The 10133-nt window shown below is 50.1% G+C and overlaps 1 pseudogene; it reads left to right on the forward strand.

Annotated features, from left to right (window-relative positions):
• Window positions 1-2775: 2775 nt before the first annotated feature.
• On the forward strand, window positions 2776-9934 carry LOC115202641 (ras-related protein Rab-38-like; annotated as a pseudogene).
• Window positions 9935-10133: the final 199 nt, after the last annotated feature.

Below are 10133 nucleotides of genomic sequence, written 5' to 3' on the forward strand. Positions count from 1 at the left end.
TGTTTTCGGGTAATTGTCCTGTTGAAAAAGAGCAAACGAGATGGGATGGTGTATCACTGCAGAATGCTGTGGTAGCCATGCTGGTTAAGTGTGCCTTGAATTCTAAATCAATCACAGACAGTGTCACCAGCAAAGCACCCCCATACCATCACACCTCCTCCATGTTTCACGGTGGGAACCACACATGCGGAGGATCATCCGTTTACCTACTCTGCATCTCACAAAGACACAGCGGTTGGAACCAAAAATCTCCAAATTGGACTCATCAGACCAAATTACAGATTTCCACCGGTCTAATGTTCATTGCTTGTGTTTCTTGGCCCAAGCAAGTCTCTTATTCTTATTGGTGTCCTTAAGTAGTGGTTTCTTTGCAGAAATTCGACCATGAAGGTCTGATTCACGCAGCCTCATCTGAACAGTTGATGTTGAGATGTGTCTGTTACTTGAACTCTGTGAAGCATTTATTTGGGCTGCAATCTGAGGTGCAGTTAACACTAATGAACTTATCCTCTGCAGCAGAGGTAACTCTGGGTCTTCTTTCCTGTGACGGTCCTCATGAGAGCCAGTTTCATCATAGTGCTTGGTGGTTTTTGCGACTGCACTTGAAGAAACGTTCAAAGTTCTTGAAATATTCCGCAATGACTGACCTTCATGTCTTAAAGTAATGATGGACTGTTGTTTCTCTTTGCTTATTTGAGCTGTTCTTGCCATAATATGGACTTTTACCAAATAAGGCTATCTTCTATATACCACCCCTACCTTGTCACAGCACAACTGATTTGCTCAAACGCGTTAAGAAGCTAAGGAATTCCACAAATTAGCTTTTAACAAGGCACACCTGTTAATTGAAATGCCTTCCAGGTGACTACCTCATGAAGCTGGTTGAGAGAAGCTGTCATCAAGGCAAAGGGTTTAACACTTTTTTGGTCACTACATTACATTTACATTTACATTTATGTAATTTAGCAGACGCTCTTATCCAGAGCGACTTACAAATTGATGCATTCACCTTATGATATCCAGTGGAACAACCACTTTACAATAGTACATCTATATATTTTTTGGGGGGGAGGGTAGGGGGGGAATACCTGGGTAATCCTATCCCAGGTATTCCTTAAAGAGGTGGAGTTTCAGGTGTCTCCGGAAGGTGGTGATTGACTCCGCTGTCCTGGTGTCGTGTGGGAGCTTGTTCCACCATTGGGGTACCAGAGCAGCGAACAGTTTTGACTGGGCTGAGCGGGAACTGTGCTTCCGCAGAGGTAGGGAGCCGAGCAGGCCAGAGGTGGATGAACGCAGAGCCCTTCTTTGGGTGTAGGGACTGATCAGAGCCTGAAGGTACGGAGGTGCCCCTCACAGCTCCGTAGGCAAGCACCATGGTCTTGTACCAGATGCGAGCTTCAACTGGAAGCCAGTGGAGTGTGCGGAGGAGCGGGATGACGTGAGAGAACTTGGGAAGGTTGAACACCAGACGGGCTGCGGCATTCTGGATGAGTTGTAGGGGTTTAATGTCACAGGCAGGGAGCCCCGCCAACAGCGAGTTGCAGTAATCCAGACGGGAGATGACAAGTGCCTGGATTAGGACCTGCGCCGCTTCCTGTGTGAGGCAGGGTCGTACTCTGTGAATGTTGTAGAGCATGAATCTACACGATCGGGTCACCGCCTTGATGTTAGTGGAGAACGACAGGGTGTTGTCCAGGGTCACGCCAAGGCTCTTAGCACTCTGGGAGGAGGACACAATGGAGTTGTCAACCGTGATGGCGAGATCATGGAACGGGCAGTCCTTCCCCGGGAGGAAGAGCAGCTCCGTCTTGCCGAGGTTCAGCTTGAGGTGGTGATCCGTCATCCACACTGATATGTCTGCCAGACATGCAGAGATGCGATTCGCCACCTGGTTATCAGAAGGGGAAAAGGAGAAGATTAATTGTGTGTCGTCTGCGTAGCAATGATAGGAGAGACCATGTGAGGATATGACAGAGCCAAGTGACTTGGTGTATAGCGAGAATAGGAGAGGGCCTAGAACTGAGCCCTGGGGGACACCAGTGGTGAGAGCACGTGGTGCGGAGACGGATTCTCGCCACGCCACCTGGTAGGAGCGACCTGTCAGGTAGGACGCAATCCAAGAGTGAGCCGCGCCGGAGATGCCCAACTCGGAGAGGGTGGAGAGGAGGATCTGATGGTTCACAGTATTAAAGGCAGCAGATAGGTCTAGAAGGATGAGAGCAGAGGAGAGAGAGTTCCATATGTGTTATTTCATAGTTTTGATGTCTTCACTATTATTCTAATCACATCAAATCAAATGTTATTGGTCACATACACACGGTTAGCAGATGTTAATGTGAGTGTATCGAAATGCTTGTGCTTCTAGTTCCGACCGTGCAGTAATATCTAACAAGTAATCTAACAATTTCACAACAACTACCTTATACAAGTGTAAAGGATTGATTAAGAATATGTACATATAAATATATGAATGAGCGATGGCCGAACGGCATATGCAAGATGCAGTAGATGGTATAGAGTACAGTATATACATATGAGATGAGTAATGTAGGGTATGTAAACATTATAGAAAGTGGCATTGTTTAAGTGACTAGTGATGCATTTATTACATCCAATTATTAATTATTAAAGTGGCTAGAGATTGAGTCTGTATGTTGGCAGCAGCCACTCAATGTTAGTGATGGCTGTTTAACAGTCTGATGGCCTAGAGATAGAAGCTGTTTTTCAGTCTCTCGGTCCCAGCTTTGATGCAACTGTACTGACCTCGCCTTCTGGATGATAGCGGAGTCAGAAAAAAGGTCAGTCATCAAGAGTTATGTCCATCAGATCTTTTCTCAACATTATCGCGCAACTATTGATGTTGACTTTGCGCTGAAGGTTCTGCACTGGGACAGTGACACCGTTATAAGACTACAGGTTTGGGACATTGCCAGTATGTAAATCCACTTCATTTTACTTTGATATTACTTGATATATTATCAATTCATTGTAACACAAGTGGTTTGGACTAAACTGCAGACAATCAGTCTACATCAGACTTTATTCAAGTTTATTTTTTTAACAACTCAATATCAATGAATTAGCACACTTTTGATAATTATATTTTGTCTTGTCCATAGATAGCCTGTGTTGCATGTATCATCATAATCACCAGTGTACAGTATTTCTCCCTACAGAATTTCATGTGTGCTGTGGAGGAATATGTGTCTTGTCTATTTGTTTATTAGGGGCCCCATTAGCTTTAGCAGAGGCAGCAGCTATTCTTCCTGGGGTCTACAAAAAAACATGACAAGTAACAAAACACTGATACACTGACAGACAATGACAGGGTTCACCTGGTCTCATGCTCATTAGAGCCATATGAGCACAACAGTTACTCTCTCGCTCTCTGTATGTGTGTGTGTCTGTACTATGAAAACCTGACTTTTTCTGCTGTTTTTGGGATGTACCAAATCATAACGCAATATAATTAGATTATAAGTACATATAATTACAGTATACGCTAGATCAGTGCTGTATGCCGATCTGACCCTGATGTGTGCTGTTCATGTATTTGTTTGTCCCAGGACAAGAAAGATATGGGAATATGACCCGTGTGTGTTACCGGGAGGCTGTTGGAGCTCTGGGAGGGTTTGACGTGACTCACGCCTCCACAGTTGATGCAGTGCTCAAGTAGAAGGACGACCTGGACACTAAGGTCACCCTCAGTCATGGCAAACCTGTCCCAGCTATGGTGCTGGCCAACAAGTCTGACCAAGTCTGCTCCCAGCAGCTCAAACTGGACACATTCTGTGGGCAAAAGGATTTGTGGGCTGGTTTGAGACCTCAGCCAAGGTAAGGGAGGAAGATAATGACACAGATAGGGAAACGCTTCAGCTTGCTTACTGTAGATCTCCTAGTCTCTCACAACGGCCATCTGTGGGCTTCTCTAGAGGGTATCTTTGCAATGGCTAAGATACACTTAAATGGTGTGTGTGTCTGTGTGTGTCTGTGTGTGAGACAGACTAGCCTCAGTATATTAATATTCTAATCTAAACACTTTTCAGACTGCTGGGGAGCTCCCTGGCTGGAAGATCACTTTCTACAATGGTCTCTATTTCTTATAAAAACACACACACACATTTGACAACAGGATTTGATTGTCAGCTTGGGTTAACTTAACTCATTCGAATGTAATCACAAATATATGCGATCAATTGAAATGAAATGCTAGCATGCCGTGGGGCATTTAAGAAGAACACAGGCTAGTTAGCCAAGGGGAATGTGAACAGGAACATGTAAAATGGTCCAGCAGGCTGTGTAATAAGTGTTCCCTCCTCACAGACTGAACCTGAGAGAAAGGGAACACTCACAGCTACTCTCTAACCAGTTATTCAGTTTAGTGTGAAGGTTGATTGGGTGAATATGTCACTGGGGCCAACCCAGCTGATAGCTTACATTGATAAAGATGATGAAAGATTAGAAGAAACCTTCTGTCTGATGTAAAAGGATTTAAAATGCTGAGCAGATCTGACCTGGGATTACTCCCCATCTAAGATCTATTGTCTTCTGTCTCCTAGCTGTCTCCTAGCTGTCTCCTAGCTGCCTCCTAGCTGTCTCCTAGCTGTCTCCTAGCTGTCTCCTAGCTGTCTCCTAGCTGTCCCCTAGCTGTCTCCTAGCTGTCTCCTAGCTGTCCCCTAGCTGCCTCCTAGCTGTCTCCTAGCTGTCTCCTAGCTGCCTCCTAGCTGCCTCCTAGCTGTCTCCTAGTTGTCTCCTAGCTGCCTGCTAGCTGTCTCCTAGCTGCCTCCTAGCTGTCTCCTAGCTGCCTCCAAGCTGTCTCCTAGTTTGTCTCCTAGCTGTCTCCTAGCTTGTCTCCTAGCTGTCCCCTAGCTGTCTCCTAGCTTGTCTCCTAGCTGTCTCCTAGCTTGTCTCCTAGCTGTCTCCTAGCTGTCTCCTAGCTTGTCTCTTAGCTGTCCCCTAGCTGTCTCCTAGCTGTCCCCTAGCTGTCTCCTAGCTGTCTCCTAGCTGTCTCCTAGCTGTCTCCTAGCTGTCCCCTAGCTGTCTCCTAGCTGTCTCCAAGCTGTCTCCTAGCTTGTCTCCTAGCTGTCTCCTAGCTTGTCTCCTAGTTTGTCTCCTAGCTGTCCCCTAGCTGTCTCCTAGCTGTCTCTTAGCTGTCCCCTAGCTGTCTCCTAGCTGTCTCCTAGCTGTCCCCTAGCTGTCTCCTAGCTGTCTCCTAGCTGTCCCCTAGCTGTCTCCTAGTTTGTCTCCTAGCTGTCTCCTAGCTGCCTCCAAGCTGTCTCCTAGTTTGTCTCCTAGCTGTCTCCTAGCTGTCCCCTAGCTGTCTCCTAGCTTGTCTCCTAGCTGTCTCCTAGCTTGTCTCCTAGCTTGTCTCCTAGCTGTCCCCTAGCTGTCCCCTAGCTGTCTCCTAGCTGCCTCCTAGCTGTCCCCTAGCTGTCTCCTAGCTGTCTCCTAGCTGTCTCCTAGCTTGTCTCCTAGCTGTCCCCTAGCTGTCTCCTAGCTGTCTCCTGGCTGTCTCCTAGCTGTCTCCTAGCTTGTCTCCTGGCTGTCTCCTAGCTATCTCCTAGCTTCTCTCCTAGCTGCCTCCTAGCTGTCTCCTAGCTTGTCTCCTGGCTGTCTCCTAGCTGTCTCCTAGCTTGTCTCCTGGCTGTCTCCTAGCTATCTCCTAGCTTGTCTCCTAGCTGTCCCCTAGCTGTCCCCTAGCTGTCTCTTAGCTGTCCCCTAGCTGTCTCCTAGCTGTCCCCTAGCTGTCTCCTAGCTGTCTCCTAGCTGTCTCCTAGCTGTCTCCTAGCTGTCCCCTAGCTGTCGCCTAGCTGTCTCCTAGCTGTCCCCTAGCTGTCTCCAAGCTGTCTCCTAGTTTGTCTCCTAGCTGTCTCCTAGCTTGTCTCCTAGCTGTCCCCTAGCTGTCTCCAAGCTGTCTCCTAGCTTGTCTCCTAGCTGTCTCCTAGCTTGTCTCCTAGCTGTCTCCTAGCTTGTCTCCTAGCTTGTCTCCTGGCTGTCTCCTAGCTGTCTCCTAGCTATCTCCTAGCTTGTCTCCTAGCTGTCTCCTAGCTTGTCTCCTGGCTGTCTCCTAGCTATCTCCTAGCTTGTCTCCTAGCTGTCCCCTAGCAGTCTCCTAGCTGTCTCCTAGCTGTCCCCTAGCTGTCCCCTCGCTGTCCCCTAGCTGTTTCCTAGCTGTCTCCTAGCTGTCCCCTAGCTATCTCCTAGCTGTCTCCTAGCTGTCTCCTAGCTTGTCTCCTAGCTGTCTCCTAGCTGTCTCCTAGCTGCCTCCTAGCTGTCTCCTAGCTGTCTCCTAGCTGCCTCCTAGCTGTCTCCTAGCTGTCCCCTAGCTGTCTCCTAGCTGTCCCCTAGCTGTCTCCTAGCTGTCTCCTAGCTTGTCTCCTGGCTGTCTCCTAGCTGTCTCCTAGCTTGTCTCCTGGCTGTCTCCTAGCTATCTCCTAGCTTGTCTCCTAGCTGTCCCCTAGCTGTCTCCTAGCTGTCTCTTAGCTGTCCCCTAGCTGTCTCCTAGCTGTCCCCTAGCTGTCTCCTAGCTGTCTCCTAGCTGTCCCCTAGCTGTCGCCTAGCTGTCTCCTAGCTGTCTCCTAGCTTGTCTCCTAGCTGTCCCCTAGCTGTCTCCAAGCTGTCTCCTAGCTTGTCTCCTAGCTGTCTCCTAGCTTGTCTCCTAGCTGTCTCCTAGCTGTCTCCTAGCTTGTCTCCTGGCTGTCTCCTAGCTGTCTCCTAGCTATCTCCTAGCTTGTCTCCTAGCTGTCTCCTAGCTTGTCTCCTGGCTGTCTCCTAGCTATCTCCTAGCTTGTCTCCTAGCTGTCCCCTAGCTGTCTCCTAGCTGTCCCCTAGCTGTCTCCAAGCTGTCTCCTAGCTTGTCTCCTAGCTGTCTCCTAGCTTGTCTCCTAGTTTGTCTCCTAGCTGTCTCCTAGCTGTCTCCTAGCTGTCCCCTAGCTGTCTCCTAGCTGTCTCCTAGCTGTCCCCTAGCTGTCTCCTAGTTTGTCTCCTAGCTGTCTCCTAGCTGCCTCCAAGCTGTCTCCTAGTTTGTCTCCTAGCTGTCTCCTAGCTGTCCCCTAGCTGTCTCCTAGCTTGTCTCCTAGCTGTCTCCTAGCTTGTCTCCTAGCTTGTCTCCTAGCTGTCCCCTAGCTGTCCCCTTGCTGTCTCCTAGCTGTCCCCTAGCTGTCCCCTTGCTGTCTCCTAGCTGTCTCCTAGCTGTCTCCTGGCTGTCTCCTAGCTTGTCTCCTGGCTGTCTCCTAGCTGTCTCCTAGCTTGTCTCCTGGCTGTCTCCTAGCTATCTCCTAGCTTGTCTCCTAGCTGTCCCCTAGCTGTCTCCTAGCTGTCTGTTAGCTGTCCCCTAGCTGTCTCCTAGCTGTCTCCTAGCTGTCTCCTAGCTGTCCCCTAGCTGTCGCCTAGCTGTCTCCTAGCTGTCCCCTAGCTGTCTCCAAGCTGTCTCCTAGTTTGTCTCCTAGCTGTCTCCTAGCTTGTCTCCTAGCTGTCCCCTAGCTGTCTCCAAGCTGTCTCCTAGCTTGTCTCCTAGCTGTCTCCTAGGTTGTCTCCTAGCTGTCTCCTAGCTTGTCTCCTAGCTTGTCTCCTGGCTGTCTCCTAGCTGTCTCCTAGCTATCTCCTAGCTTGTCTCCTAGCTGTCTCCTAGCTTGTCTCCTGGCTGTCTCCTAGCTATCTCCTAGCTTGTCTCCTAGCTGTCCCCTACCTGTCTCCTAGCTGTCTCCTAGCTGTCCCCTAGCTGTCCCCTAGCTGTCCCCTAGCTGTCTCCTAGCTGTCTCCTAGCTGTCCCCTAGCTGTCTCCTTGCTGTCTCCTAGCTGTCTCCTAGCTTGTCTCCTAGCTGTCTCCTAGCTGTCTCCTAGCTGCCTCCTAGCTGTCTCCTAGCTGTCTCCTAGCTGCCTCCTAGCTGTCTCCTAGCTGTCCCCTAGCTGTCTCCTAGCTGTCTCCTAGCTTGTCTCCTGGCTGTCTCCTAGCTGTCTCCTAGCTTGTCTCCTGGCTGTCTCCTAGCTATCTCCTAGCTTGTCTCCTAGCTGTCCCCTAGCTGTCTCCTAGCTTGTCTCCTAGCTGTCCCCTAGCTGTCTCCAAGCTGTCTCCTAGCTTGTCTCCTAGCTGTCTCCTAGGTTGTCTCCTAGCTGTCTCCTAGCTTGTCTCCTAGCTTGTCTCCTGGCTGTCTCCTAGCTGTCTCCTAGCTATCTCCTAGCTTGTCTCCTAGCTGTCTCCTAGCTTGTCTCCTGGCTGTCTCCTAGCTATCTCCTAGCTTGTCTCCTAGCTGTCCCCTACCTGTCTCCTAGCTGTCTCCTAGCTGTCCCCTAGCTGTCCCCTAGCTGTCCCCTAGCTGTCTCCTAGCTGTCTCCTAGCTGTCCCCTAGCTGTCTCCTTGCTGTCTCCTAGCTGTCTCCTAGCTTGTCTCCTAGCTGTCTCCTAGCTGTCTCCTAGCTGCCTCCTAGCTGTCTCCTAGCTGTCTCCTAGCTGCCTCCTAGCTGTCTCCTAGCTGTCCCCTAGCTGTCTCCTAGCTGTCTCCTAGCTTGTCTCCTGGCTGTCTCCTAGCTGTCTCCTAGCTTGTCTCCTGGCTGTCTCCTAGCTATCTCCTAGCTTGTCTCCTAGCTGTCCCCTAGCTGTCTCCTAGCTGTCTCTTAGCTGTCCCCTAGCTGTCTCCTAGCTGTCCCCTAGCTGTCTCCTAGCTGTCTCCTAGCTGTCCCCTAGCTGTCTCCTAGCTGTCCCCTAGCTGTCTCCAAGCTGTCCCCTAGTTTGTCTCCTAGCTGTCTCCTAGCTTGTCTCCTAGCTGTCCCCTAGCTGTCTCCAAGCTGTCTCCTAGCTTGTCTCCTAGCTGTCTCCTAGCTTGTCTCCTAGCTTGTCTCCTAGCTGTCTCCTAGCTTGTCTCCTGGCTGTCTCCTAGCTATCTCCTAGCTTGTCTCCTAGCTGTCCCCTAGCTGTCCCCTAGCTTGTCTCCTAGCTGTCTCCTAGCTGTCTCCTAGCTGCCTCCTAGCTGTCTCCTAGCTGTCCCCTTGCTGTCTCCTAGCTGTCCCCTAGCTGTCTCCTGGCTGTCTCCTAGCTTGTCTCCTGGCTGTCTCCTAGCTGTCTCCTATCTTGTCTCCTGGCTGTCTCCTAGCTATCTCCTAGCTTGTCTCCTAGCTGTCCCCTAGCTGTCTCCTAGCTGTCTCTTAGCTGTCCCCTAGCTGTCTCCTAGCTGTCCCCTAGCTGTCTCCTAGCTGTCTCCTAGCTGTCCCCTAGCTGTCTCCTAGCTGTCTCCTAGCTGTCTCCTAGCTGTCCCCTAGCTGTCCCCTAGCTGTCTCCAAGCTGTCTCCTAGTTTGTCTCCTAGCTGTCTCCTAGCTGTCTCCTAGCTGTCCCCTAGCTGTCTCCAAGCTGTCTCCTAGCTGTCTCCTAGCTTGTCTCCTAGCTGTCTCCTAGCTGTCTCCTAGCTTGTCTCCTGGCTGTCTCCTAGCTGTCTCCTAGCTATCTCCTAGCTTGTCTCCTAGCTGTCTCCTAGCTTGTCTCCTGGCTGTCTCCTAGCTGTCTCCTAGCTGTCCCCTAGCTGTCCCCTAGCTTGTCTCCTAGCTGTCTCCTAGCTGTCCCCTAGCTGTCTCCTAGCTGTCTCCTAGCTGTCTCCTAGCTTGTCTCCTAGCTGTCTCCTAGCTGCCTCCTAGCTGTCTCCTAGCTGTCTCCTAGCTGCCTCCTAGCTGTCTCCTAGCTGTCTCCTAGCTGTCCCCTAGCTGTCTCCTAGCTGTCTCCTAGCTGTCCCCTAGCTGTCTCCTAGCTGTCTCCTAGCTGTCCCCTAGCTGTCTCCTGGCTGTCTCCTAGCTGTCTCCTAGCTTGTCTCCTAGCTGTCTCCTAGCTGTCCATAATTTGTATATTTTTGGTTTCATTGCGTAGGAGAACACTAACATTGGTAAACCCTACTGTAGAGAGAGCCAGGAGACTGAGAAGCTAGTGCTTTGTGAAAGGTTGTTGTTATAGCCAAATACTAATGATATAACATTATTACCATACTAGCCCAGGGGTTTGTCTTCAGATGTGTCTGAATCTGATTGGACAGAATGCCTACTGCAGGCCTAATCGGTTTGAGTTTTAGACAGATTTCATCCACTTGAAATCCTGAACCAGCTTCCTAAAATTAAATTGCAGTGTTCCACTTTAAGATGCCCTCCCCGGACCC

Source organism: Salmo trutta, chromosome 12, assembly GCF_901001165.1.
Source record: "Salmo trutta chromosome 12, fSalTru1.1, whole genome shotgun sequence".
Classification (NCBI taxonomy): domain Eukaryota; kingdom Metazoa; phylum Chordata; class Actinopteri; order Salmoniformes; family Salmonidae; genus Salmo; species Salmo trutta.